Source organism: Maylandia zebra, linkage group LG12 (assembly GCF_041146795.1).
Source record: "Maylandia zebra isolate NMK-2024a linkage group LG12, Mzebra_GT3a, whole genome shotgun sequence".
Taxonomy (NCBI): Eukaryota; Metazoa; Chordata; class Actinopteri; order Cichliformes; family Cichlidae; genus Maylandia; species Maylandia zebra.
In genome coordinates, this window is record NC_135178.1 from 27432130 (window position 1) to 27446443 (window position 14314).

A 14314-nucleotide genomic window follows, 5' to 3' on the forward strand; every position below is an offset into this window, starting at 1 on the left:
AGCTGCCTGTATGGAAATCTACATTTGGCCAAAGTATATTTGGGGTATTTGTTGCCTTACAAAATTAAAGGTGGGTCTAACTGGGATCTTTTAAAAATCAAACAGAAACCATTTTTAAATATTAACCAATCATGTAACCATGAATAACTTGCTGTCTTGTTAGGGTATTTCAGTCCGTCCTATCATTTGTTGTGTTTGATTTTTGTGTTTTAGGATGCCTTTTGATTTTCTTCTGTTTTAAAGATCCATTTGGGGACGGGCATTGCAGACTAGATTAGGCAATAAATGCTGTGGTGTGTTCCCTGATTCATGTTACATACTTGTCCTTATGTAAAAATGAACAAAACTAAGACAAACTCAGTCATTATACTCACATACAAATTCTGCCTAGAATTCCACATAGTGTATTTGAGAGACATTATCAAAAGTTTCAGCGTTACAACACCAAAGCAACACAGTGAAGTTTGAATTTCTAACCTTTAATATCTCCTGCTGATGTATTATACACTCACAGGCACTTTATTTGACACATTTTGTCAATACCATGTCGGAGTCCCTATTCTTCATGGTATTAAGTTGAAAAGGTTCCTTGGAGATTGTATTTCATATTCAAATGATCGCATCACACAATTTCTGCAAAATAATCAGCTGCACATAGCAAACCTCCCATTCCACTACATCCTAAAGGTGCACTGTTGGATTAATATTGGTTGTATATGGAGGTCATTTGAGTACAATGAACTCACTGTCATGTTCAAGACACTTGAGATAATCTGACTTTGTGACATATCCTACCGGAAGCAGGCATCAGACAATGGGTACAATGGGTGGTCATGAAGTGATGGCCGTAGTCAGCAACAATACTTTGATTAAACATTAAACCCTCACCACAGGCAACGTGGTGGCATGGTGGTTAGCACTGTTATCTCACAGCAAGAAGGTCCTGAGTTCAATAATACCATCAGGCTGGGATCTTTCTGTGTGGAGTTTGGATGTTCTCCCTGTGTTTTTGTGTGGGCTCTATCCAGGTACTCCGGCTTCCTCCCACATTCCAAAGACATGGAGTTAGTGGGGTTAGGTTAATTGGAAACTCTTAATTGCCCATGAGTGTGAATGGTTGTCTGTCTCTATGTGTTAGCCGTGTGACAGACTGGCGACCTGTCCAGAGTGTACCCTACCTCTTGCCCTAAGACAGCTGGGATAGGCTCCAGCAGCTGCAGCTCACAGAATATTTTCTTTTTTCCCGACCATTCTCTCTAAATCCTTGAGATGGTTGTGCAGGAACAGAGTAGAACTTAGCAGACCGGCAGATTCTGAAATAAAGTTCAAAGTCACTTAAACCACCTTTTCCCCCATGTCTACATGACTTGAGTTGTTGGCATGCCATTGGCTGAGTAGACATCTGAAACAAGCAGTTGGATGGATATAGATAATTTGGTGGCTCTATATACAGAGCGATGCAACACCCGTGCCAACTCACTGATTATATCTTCATAGTCACATAAAAGTACTCCAGCATTATATTTGCAGGTGACAATAGCATGGTACCAGCATGCAAAGAAAGCAAACAGCTGCATTGATGTACACGTTTCTATGTGTACTTTGGTTAGAGGGAAATATTGATTGGCCATTAACTTGACTAGCAAAAACATTTTGGTAAAAGTGCGCTGATAACAATATTAAGGAACCAGAGATTAAGGTCTGCTGCATTTTACTGGCAAGCCAACAAGTGTATTAAGTGTACCACTTGTGAATCAGAAAGATAACATGCTACTGAAAAGTAAAGCGTACGTGCACAGAAACAGCAGGCTTCATCATGTTCCCTGTGTCAGTTTCACATGCCCAGTTAGACTACTGCAGACTATTGCAGTCAATGACCAGATAACACAGTAGGTAATAGTGCACGAGGTAAGTGCACTTTAATCTGTTCCTCTATGTTGCATTTTGGGTGTTCTTTGCACAAACATATGGCTTCTTAGTCTCTGTCCTTTTATTCATTTTTGTACATTGTATAATGTTATTTGTATATAAAAAGATGACAATGAACAGTGTAGTTTCCACAAGATAGGAAAATGAGTCAGTTTACGCAAACAGGAACAAATGAAATGTTTTCATACTCATATAAAAGTGACAATTTTGGCCAGAAGGTTACATATCCTCATCATGTGCATGAATATCATGGTCATTTTGGGCTTTTAATTATTTCATTGAGCTGTTCTTTTTCCAGGGTACAGCACACATCTTTAACCCTCTGGGGTCCAGGGTATAATTGGCCGTTTTTGACTACTTTTGATTTTACCTCTATATTTCACCTTTAAAATGTGTTTTTCTTGCCTTGTTTGCTATCATTATTTTCGGCACAAATTCAAATATCTGAAATTTGAGTTGTTTTTTCATTTTGGTATACTATATTAGCACAGTTGATCTAAATTCAGACAAAAAATTCAAAATCCGAGTAGAAAAAAGTTATATTTTTTTACTGTAAAACCTACAAACATGTTTAACGAATCATTTTCATGACTTGAAATGCAAATAGAAATTGTACATTTCTAAAAAATTATGCACAAGTTTTGCAAACAACAAAGTTATACGGTACTATTTACCTAAAAATGCAGCCAAGGCCTCAGGCGTTTTTTATATAACTATTTAAATCTATTTACAGAACAATCAGGTGTGCTGTATCAAATAAGAAGGCACACAAATTATTTGTGCCAGTCCAAAAAATGTAGTTTGTGTTCAGTATAAGACAGAGGAGAACACCAAAGGCCCAAACCCTGCAGGTCTGACAGCAGTTGCATGAGTCCAGTTTTCCGTGTGGGAACAGCGTTTACACTGGAATCTGCCTTTGACGGCTTTTTTAGAGCAAATATGAAATTCAGCAGTATAACTGACACACAATACAAGACAATAACTACACAACAAACTAACTACAGCCTCCAAACACGCTAAACGTCACTAATGTCTCACATATATTATGAAAACTTGCTCTCTCTCTCTCTGTCTTCTGCTCGCCCGCTTTCCGTCGCGGGTGTCACTCCTAAAAACTTCCCCCTTCTCCCTAAACAACAAAATGTCACATGTTGCCTTATCCTTTTTTTCGTTTGGCTGACATGGTAAACTCTAACACCAATAGGGAAGGGGTGTTTTTTCTTTTTTCACTCGTAAGCTTAGAGTGTTTGCTAGCGCTGTCTGTAGAAAGCGCCGTTTTTACCGTCCTTCCCGCTGTAAACACCACTGTTTTGTTCAGAAAAAAAACATCGGGTGTATTTTTTTTATCATAACTCTGGTTTTACGTGGCCCATCGACACAATTCAAAAACTGGTATATATTTTTAAGTCCGCACTTTCGACCCAAGTTGAAATGGAGACTGTCGTGCTGCACCTTGTAGCTGTGTCGTCTTAAATTTGTCATGTGATGTTGACGCGCCGGCGTGTCCGGCGACCTCAGAGGGTTAATGACTTAAAAAAAAAAAAAGAACTATGTTCAAAAGTTTGAACTCACAATCCACAAGAGTCTAAAGTATACATATGCAGACATGCACTTACTTAAATCCTTTAATAACTGGTGCTAAAAGTTGTACAACACATATTAACTCCACTTTGAATTGACCTCTCATTAATGATCATGACTGGCTACAACTGGTAGTTTCTCTCTTTTCGCATAAAAGCCTTCAAGCTCCACGGAAATTTGCAGCTGACCACATGGACAAGCTAAATATCTTCTGGAGAAAAGTGTAATTGACAAATGAGAGAGATTGGGCTATTTGGCCACAGTGACAATAGGTTTGGATGAGTAAAGTTGAGGTTTTCAAGCCAAATAAGTCTCCGGGCCAGTCTTGGTAGCCGGGGATCAGTCCACCAGGGCATCCGCTCCTGGCTGCCGCCCGGCTCACAATGCACCCAGCCCCTACGGTGCCTCCTGCTGGTGGTGGGCCTGCAGGAAGATGGGCCCATGTCCCTTTTTCGGGCTGGGCCCAGTTGGGCCCTATGAACTAAGGCCTGGCCACCATATGCTCGCCCTCGGGCACCCTCCCTGGGCCTGGCTCCAGGGCTGGGCCCCGGTAAACCTATCCCGGGCAGGGTAAACTGTTCCTCCGGTGATATTCTCACAAGGGTCTTCTGAATCGCTCTTTGTCTGGTCCCTCACCCAGGACCAATTTGGCATGGGAGACCCTACAAGGGGGCAAAAGCCCCCAGACAACATGGCTCCTGAGATCCCTGAAACACACAAACCTTTCCACCACGATGTGGTAGCGATTTGCAGAGGGGACAGTGACCAGAGGTGGTGTATGTTTACCAACTGTCAAGCATGGTGGTGGTAGCATAATGCTCTGGTGTTGTTTGGCTGTCAGTGGTACTGATTAATTGCTGAAGGTGGATGGAACAACGAGGAAGGATGTCTACCTCCAGATTCTTAATCTCAAACCAACAGCTAGACAGTTGAAACATGGAGGCAACTGGGTGTCCCAACAGGACCCAAACAGACATAAAAACTGGCTAACATTAAAATTCTGGTATAGCCTTCCCAAAGCCCAGACTTCAATGTCATTGAAAATGTGTGGTCTATACTTAAAAACTGGGTCTGTGCCAGGAAACCAACCAATTCAGAATTCTAATAACTGTGCCAAGAAGTGTGGTCAAATATGAAACTAGAATCATGCCAGAAGCTTGCTGATGGCTGTCAAAAGCATGTGGTTGAGGTGAAGCTTTCTAAGGGACATTTAACCAAATGCACATGGGGGTTTATCTGTATATTTGAGCCTGTATGGATACTTTTGATCGTGTGTAGAGCAAGGCAAGGCAAGGCAAGGCAAATTTATTTGTATAGCACAATTCAACAACAAGGTGATTCGAGCAGAGAAAATCCAAGATAAATTCAAAGTTGTGCATCCAATTCTTCTGTTTTTAAGTCATTAAGGATGTATGCTGTACAGTCATTCCACACTGGAAAAAGAACAGACTTTTGACCATTGCTGTATACGCTTTTGAAACGTATTTCGTTGACTTTGCTCTCCTCTCTCCAAACAAACGTCATTAGTTGCATTTCTTCACTATTTACCTTTGGAGAGGTAAATCACAGTGTTCTCACAGGAATGTGAGTTTGTTCCAAATAAATGTTCCCAGATTTTCCTATAACAAGTCAACAATGGCCTACAGCCAGTGTTGCATAACAATGAAGCAATCGCTTTGATTATCCCGGCAAGACTCCAGTTTTATATGAGGGCACGATTAGCATGAGTGAGAGTAAAGAAATTGCTCCTATCAAACAAGAACATTGTGAACACAACTTATCTGTTAATATTAGACTATGACACAAATGCTTCATGGACTTAAAAAAACTCTTTATCATTCACATGTTCATGAGAAGACTTGATGTGTCAGCAATTAAGACAACTGGTGCATTTGATACTCGCACAGCATTTATTTATATTCATTTATTTATTTAGATACATTGTTCTACATATTTGTTATGTACCATATTTCAACTGATGATGTGGTGAGTCCCTTTCCTTTCCATTTTGTGGATTTAAACATTTCTGGAAAAAGTGCTGAAAGATAATATCATGTAATTTCCTCAGTGTACATGTTGATCTTGGATGATATTTTTGGCCCAGACAGAAGACAGTTTGGCACCTTGTAGTAAAAATGTTCTGCAGAAATATTTGGAAGTGTGTCAGTTCTTGTTGTGTTTTTTTTTTGTTAGGTAAGTTTTGATACAGAGTCTCCACCTTGGATTGTTCTCTGTGTTCCCACATTCTCACCACTTAAATATTGCAGTGTTGGAGCAGCTGTAGTTGTGGGGAAGCCATAAACCTTAAAGACAGGTTTCACATTGTTTTTTGTTTTTTTTAACCAACTACTAGCGCTGAGATTGAAAATGCAGAGAATAGGAGTGTGTCCTATGATAATAACAGCGATAACAATAAGCCAGGCTTCTAAAACTTTCTAGCACACCAGAAGAAACTGAAAAGCTAATTTACTTATCGAAGCGGCCTCTGTACATTGATAGTGAAACACTCATTCACAAATATGTTGCACTGTACACTTGGCAGCCCAGTTTTTATTACAGAGTCATAAAATATGTTTTCTCTGCATTGTCAGGCCTTTTAGGTCATCACTTTATGTAAATATTAAAGTCCACATTTGGTCGTTTGTATTTTTCTTTCATGTTCTAGGCTTTACTGTATAAAGTCATGTATCTTGATGCCAGAAAGATGTTTCATATTTATTTGGTGAAAGTGAAATTTCTTGCTAAAAACTGACTGCTCAATATTTTGTGTGCCTATGTGTAAACATGTTGCCTGCATTGTAATTAAACCAAGACTGGCCTTCAATTGAAGAAACTTGTATCTTGTATCCACTAGCTACTTTATCTGTCTATACACAGTACTGTGTCTTGACTCACTCCTTATTTCTTTGTATTTTTGTAGGAAAATGGGAAAAAAGGTGCAGCAATTATTTTTAAACATATGCAAATATAGAATAAAGCACATAAGGCAAAAACAGTTAACAATACTAATAAACTTGAAAGTCCACCTTTCTTCGGCAACACAGCCTGAGCTCTCTTAGGCCAGCTTTCTTGTCATTTCTTTAAGTAGTCTTCCGGAAAAGTTCTCCAGACTTCTTGAAGGACATTCAAAGTTCTTCTTTGGATGTTGGCTGCTTTTTGTTCCATTGTCCATCAACATGGTTCCACACTGCTTCATTGATGTTGAGGTCCGGCTTCATCCCGACGTTTTGTCACGTCCCGCGGCATTCCTGAGGAACACGAAAGGTGACCTTCCTCGTTCTAATGGTATGCGCCGGGTTATGGATGAAATCCAGTGGAATAACGCTCCTGCAGTAGTAAACATTGCAGCCATGTATTCCAGCCCTAAACCTAACCTTCTCCCTAACCCTAACCTTATTCCTAACCTTAACCAGCAGTTTAATGATGTGAAATAGTGTTTTCGGAAGAGTTTAAAAAAAAAAAATAAAAAATGAACGAGCATGTGTAGATTGAGTCCAAAGGGTTGTCATATTTCCTAATTTTTCCGATGTCGTCATTTAGTAATGTGTTGGGTGGCCGAAAATGTAATATGTTGACAATTTGTCACCTAGCATAGAATGTTAGGCTTTGGGATGAGAATGTGTTGGCACGGCCAATCCATGTGTTTTTCTAGGTATGGTTTGACTGCATTGAGAGTATGTTGTGGACCACTGCCATACTGAAAAGAAAAACAAAACAAAACAAAACAAAACAATGTCATTCGGATGCTTTTCAGATTGAATGGTGGAACAAAATCTAACCATACTTTTCTGAGTTAACGATTCCACAAAGTTTGACAAGATCCCTAACATCACTGGCTGAAATATAGCCTCAAACTATGACAAACCCACCACCATATTTTACACATGGCTGTAGTCGCTGAATCTGATAGCATTGTGTTGGTGTTGCTCCTGGAGCAAAAAAACTAATGTTGGTTCATGTTTTACATTGTGAATTGACCAATCGCATTGTAGTGTTGTCATAGTTTTGCAATATTTGAGTCACACCATACACCAAACCGTAACCCTAACCACAATCACATCTTAATCCCCAACCTAGCACGTTTTTCCCGGACTCGACATTAGCAAGTTTTTTTTTTTCTTTCCGGAAAGTATGACATAACAGTGTGATTGGTCAGTTGCAATGTTGACCTTGGACAAACATTGGCTATATCCCAATTCAGGGTCTGTAGCCTTAAAGGCTGCATTTTTTACATCACAGTGACGCGACGAAGGCTGTCCCAATTCAAAGGCTGCTCGAAATGCAGCCCTCAAATGTGTCCTTCATTTCCCTGAATTTTAAGGCTGTGACGGTGAACGAATCGTTCAATACTCGAGAATCTCTTTACTGACTCGTGAATCATGATTCACAAGCGCAACTGACTCACTGACTCATCCCTGTTGCTGTTAGCAAACTAATTCCATTAGTAGAAATATATGTAGCTTATAATTAAAATTGTAGGGAAAAAAAACCCAACAGCCAGTTTATTACCAAAACCATTCCTGCTCTGAACTGGAAGAAAAAACCCTGAGTAGAAGCTCACATCAAGACAATAGCTCCTCGGTTCACAGTAGCATCGCTCTGCTAACATGCTAACAGCACATTTGAGGTACTCACCCCCTCCCTCCTGTGCTGAAATTCAACATTATGCACTCCACACTGTATATAAATGCCACTTGTTTTGCACATATTCAACTCTGTATATTTTATATATTTTATTATTATTATTATTATTTTATTTTTTTACTATTTAATTTGTAAAAATGTGTATACATACACACACACGTAGGAAAATATTTAGTATACACATCCAGAAATGCATACACTATTATATATTGTACATATATTTATTAGTTTCAGGTTGGCCATTCTTGTATTTTGCTCGTTTGTGTTGTTGTGTTTGCACATCTCTGTTGCTTGTGGGGCTCGCACACAAGAATTTCACTCGCATGTGCTGTGCCAGTGTGCCTGCACATGTGATGTGACAATAAAAAGTGATTTGATTTGATTTGATTTGATTTGAATCATAGCATAAGCCAGGGCTCGGCAACCTGCGTCTCCGGAACCGCATGCGGCTCTTTAGTCCTTATAGTGCTCCGAGTGGTTTGGGAAAATAAATTAGAAGTATTTAGCTGAATTGTATTTTATTTATGTTAGTTCTTTTTTAACTCGTAGTTCTAAATTGGAAGATTATTGTGATATTGAAATACAAAACTATAATTATATTCTATTATTTCTTCATCACTCAAAATAAGCGTCACACTCGCGGAAGCCGGTATACCCGCCGAAACACCGTGCATTTACCGAGACTTTCAACCCCAGGTGGGTCAATTATGAATCTTTGGATCCACATTATGTCAACAGCTATTCTCCACCGTGAACTACGTTAAAACAAACACCGCTCACACCTCACAGATGACAGCTTACAGTCCTGCATAAAGATGAAAGTGACTTCGTACAGCCCCGATTTGCAGACGCTGTGCGCAGAGGTTCAGGAGCAGAAGTCCCATTGTAAACATACCACGGCCGACCCGACGATGTTTCCATGAACACGCTGTACAGCTTCTCTTTATTGACCACTTTTCACACATGGTTGCTGTACGCATACAGCCGGCAGTAGCTTTTCAGCTCACAGCCCGACACACACCAACACAACATAGATAGCACAGATGTTAAATCGGCAAGGTGTGATTGCTGGTGCCGCTCAGGTGCGTCCGCCTCCCCTGCAGTGGCGCAGCAGACCACGCCTTGCCACACACATTAACCAGGTGAAATACATATTTAGGCAGAATTTTGTAAATATTTATTTTTTTATTTTTATTTTTTTTTTATTTATTTAGTTAGTTAGTTTTTTTAGCAGCGGTTCGCAGCCGAGTGTGAAGCAGCGGGAATGAGGATCAGCACCTCCAAATCTGAGGCCATGGTTCTCAGCCGGAAAAGGGTGGAGTGCCCACTCCGGGTCGGGGATGAGTTCCTGCCCCAAGTGGAGGAGTTCAAGTATCTCGGGGTCTTGTTCGCGAGTGATGGGAGAAGGGAGCCGGAGATCGACAGACGGATTGGGGCTGCAGCTGCAGTAATGCGGACGCTGCACCGGTCCGTCGTGGTGAAGAGGGAGCTGAGTGTAAAAGCGAAGCTCTCAATTTACCGGTCGATCTACGTCCCTACCCTCACCTATGGCCACGAGCTGTGGGTAGTGACCGAAAGAACGAGATCGCGGATACAAGCGGCAGAAATGAGCTTCCTCCGAAGGGTGGCTGGCCTCTCCCTTAGAGATAGGGTGAGAAGTTCGGCCATCCGGGAGGGGCTCAGAGTAGAGCAGCTGCTGCTCCACATCGAAAGGAGCCAGCTGAGGTGGTTCGGGCATCTGACAAGGATGCCCCCTGGGCGCCTCCTGGGTGAGGTGTTCCAGGCATGTCCCACCGGGAGGAGGCCCCGGGGCAGACCCAGGACACGCTGGAGAGATTATATCTCTCGGCTGGCCTGGGAACGCCTTGGTATTCCCCCGGACAAGCTGGAGGAGGTGGCTGGGGAGAGGGAGGTCTGGGCCTCTTTGCTTAGGCTGCTGCCCCCGCGACCTGACCGGACAAAGCGGATGAAGATGGATGGATGGATGGAGTTCAAAATGTGTTAATTACATAAATAAAATGTAATTTTCTTTGCAGCACTTCATGGATTTCATAAGCAACACACCTTAGTTGTTCACACAAAGCATAAAGTTAAAAAACAATATATACAGTGTTATCTTCATTTTAGATGTCAAAAGGTATTTGCGGCACCCAGTGTTTTCTTTTGCGTGGAAACTGGGTCCAAATGGCTCTTTTGCTGTTAAAGGTTGCTGACCCCTGGCATAAGCGAATAACTCAGGACTCACTAACCCCCTTCCTCCTGGCTCATAGCTCAAACGAGTTGAACGAATCACTGACTCACTCACTCACTCACCCCCTCCCTCCTGGCTCACAGCTTCTTTTCTTCTTCTTGGTTGGCAACCAATGTTAAGGCACTTTACCGCCCCCTGGCTCACAGCTCAGTGGACATTTAGATGAGAAAATATATATTTGACACTTTTAAGGAAAATACCAATAAACTAAAATAAAAAGAAATAAATATTCCCTTTAGAGTTTTTTTGCCCTTTTTTGCTCTAAAGAAAATAGTTGTTTTCGTTTACGATCATTCATCTTAGCAGTAGGATTTACATTAAAAGAGAAACAAATTAAGTTTGAGTGAAAATATACATTTTTGCCCTCTCTGGTCAATTGACTCAGTGACTCAAATGACTCAAGAAACCCAATTCACTTTGGTGAGTGACTCATTAAAACTCGATTCAGTAAAAAGAATCGAATTTACCATCACTAGTGTAGACTTCGTGGCCCAACATATCCCACAATTCATAGCGCTGCAGTCGGTGTGGATAATTTTGCCGCAGATGGCAGAAGCAGAGAGGCCGAAGAGTAAACTGTTAAAAGTAAGTACTGAATATTATGTCACTCATTTATGTGAAAATGTTTAATAATGAGGAACATTAAAACATTACTTTGGTCACATGTCGGCAAAGTCGCCATTAGCGATGTTTGTACTTTCAGCGTTTACTTGGTTTTAAAGCCTTTAAAATATAATAATACAATAGCTGACCTTAATCTTACAGAGAATCTGATGATTTTATGGATAATTAAAGTTATGGAAGAACCAGGGTACAGTACAGAGTACGAAGTGCATCTTTATCAAGGAATTGTTTCACTTTGTTCAAAACTGCGAGGCTTCTGGAAATTTTGGTTTTTATGTGTCTGACGTGGGGTTTCCATGAAATTTTATTATCAATTACGACTCCCAAAAATTTGTTTTCACTCACATTATCAATTGGTACACCTTCAATGATAATTGGTAATTCTATATTATATTTTAAATTACCAAAAAAACATTGCTTTAGTTTTATTTATATTTAATGATAATTTATTTATGTCCATCCATTTTTTTAAATTAATTTTAGCTCCCTGTTTACGGTCATTACAAGATCAGTATAATCATCGCTACTGAAAAATATGTTGGTGTCATCTGCGAACAGTATGAGTTTAAGTACTTGAGAAACATCAAAAATATCATTTATGTATACATTGAAAAGTTTTGGTCCCAACACTGACCCTTGGGGAACACCACATTTAATACCAAGTTTCTCTGAGTGGTAATGCCCTATGCTAACATATTGTTCCCGACTCGTTAGGTAACTTTTTAACCAGTTACCAGCTTTCCCTCGAATACCATATCTTTCCAATTTATCCAATAAAATTGAGTGATTGATTGTGTCGAAGGCCTTTTTGAGATCAACAAAAATACCAACTGCATATTTATTTTTATCCAGTGTATCAGTAATTTCTTCTACTGCCTCAATTATCGCCATTGAAGTGGTTCTTTGCGTTCTGAAACCATACTGACCAACATTTATTATTTGATGTTTTTCCAAGGAATTTTTCTAATCTTGAATTAAAAAGTTTTTCTAGAATTTTTGAGAATTGAGGCAGTAGAGAAATAGGCCTATAATTGGTAAAACTGTGTTTGTCATTACTTTTATATAGTGGTATTACTTTCGCAATTTTCATTTTTTTTTGGAAAACAACCGGACTGAAATGATAAATTACAGATATATGTTAAGGGACTAGCAATATTCAGAATAACCTGTTTAACTACAGACATATTTATTTGATGATAATCCATTGAAGACTTACTTTTACATTTGAATGTGATATTTATTACTTCTTGCTCATTTGTAGCTGAGAGGAACAATGAAAAGGGATTTGATTTTATATTACTGATATTTTCATTTTTATGACACGGGATGTCCGCTGCTAGTTCAGGGCCAACATTTATGAAGAATTTATTGAACCCAAGTTTAATATTCAGAAACCTAAAGTATGTATCAGCAGCAGAATGGACCTAAAAATAAATGTTTGTTTCAGTTCCATGAAGCTTTGAGTATTTTGGATTAGTAGTACTGCTGTGTTTGTTGCATCATATTGCTGTAATTGTTTATATGCTTTATATATTCTGGGGTAAGTTGATCTATAGTGTTACATCATATTTTATAAGGATGTTATGTGTTTGTATACTTTCTGCCCAGTTTGACCCATTTAGCAGAGGTCAGCCTGTTTAAGGCTCTGATATCTATTCTGTATGACTTAAAGCAGTTATGACGTGGTCTGATTTTCTCACCCAATGAAGGAATATTTTATATAACGGTCTACTCTTCATTCTATCAGAAACAGTTATCACAGCTCGTACATTTGCTTTTTACACATAAATGTAAGCATTGAGCCAAATGTAGTAATGCTAACATACTGAAGGAACAACATTTGTCTCTTATATATAATACATCTATATATACACTGTCAAAGATACTCGTCTTTGAGTGAAGATTTAAGGTGATAGGAACGATAAATAAATGCAACTTGAATCTTTACTGAAGCTCAGTATTTGACATGGAGTTCAAACTCCCTGCTGTAATGACTAATAATGATTAATATAATAACTATAATATTGCCCATATTATATTTACATTACCAAAGTAAGATGACTTTAATCTCATGAACAACATTAGCTAATTGTTATTTACTAGCTAATCTTAAAATGACTGTTCAGTACAGAAATGAAGCCCAACAATCATGTTTTTACAGTCCCATGGTCTCAGCCTCAGATACTTATCAAATCACACAAAGCTCATGTAGAAACAATTGAACTAAATGTGTTCTCCTTCATTTCTGTCAAACAAAGCTGTATGACACGTTTCCAGCTGTTAGTATCATAATAATAATAATAATAATGGATTGGATTTATATAGCGCTTTTCAAGGCACCCAAAGCGCTTTACAATGCCACTATTCATTCACTCTTGCATTCACACACTGATGGAGGCAAGCTATGGTTGTAGCCACAGCTGCCCTGGGGCAGACTGACAGACGCGAGGCTGCCATATCGCGCCATCGGCCCCTCCGGCCAACACCAGTAGGCAGTAGGGTAGTGTCTTTCCCAAGGACACAACGACCAGGACAGAGAGCCCGGGGATCGAACCGGATACAGCCATTATGTTGATCTAGGAACAACACCAACACAGGAGTATCAGATAGACCACTGTAAACACTCACTGTTGTACCTTGCTCCCGACTTTCTCCTGTATACTAACCTTGGTTTTTCCCCCCTTTGTTTCCCTTCCCTGAATCAACTGATGAATCAACTGAAAGGTCAGCCACAACTCCCAGTGTCTGTTTCAGGTCTTTGCTGTATTTTTTATATTTTTTATCAATATGATTTTCAGATACTGTTCATCTGTTAGAGACAGTTTTTGTGTTAGGCCATTCCACTTTTGTCCTATCATAAGATACCTAGTCCCACAAGGGGAAATTTCCTTCATGTACTCAGTTTCCTTAATTTTTTAAATGATACTTTGATGACCATGCCAAGACATATTCCAAGAGATCAGCTAATAGCTCTGTGGGAAACACCTCGATGGTGCAAAAACATGTATTTTATGTGTCAAACATTGTTAGGTTTTGCATTTGTTATAGGTTAAAAATAAAAACAATTTCCTGAAAATGGTCAAGTACAAAGACTGGACTGGAAACAAATGAAAAAAAGCTAACGTCCAAAGAGCTATTTTGAAGAACCCCAGAAAGCCCGAAGAATTAGACATGAGTCGTGCCGCACAAGTTTAGATAAAATAAAGACCTTAATTCACTGAAATCTCAGCCAAAATAAGAGATACCACAACCAAAATTTACCATAGAAAATAGTTTGCTCCAGTT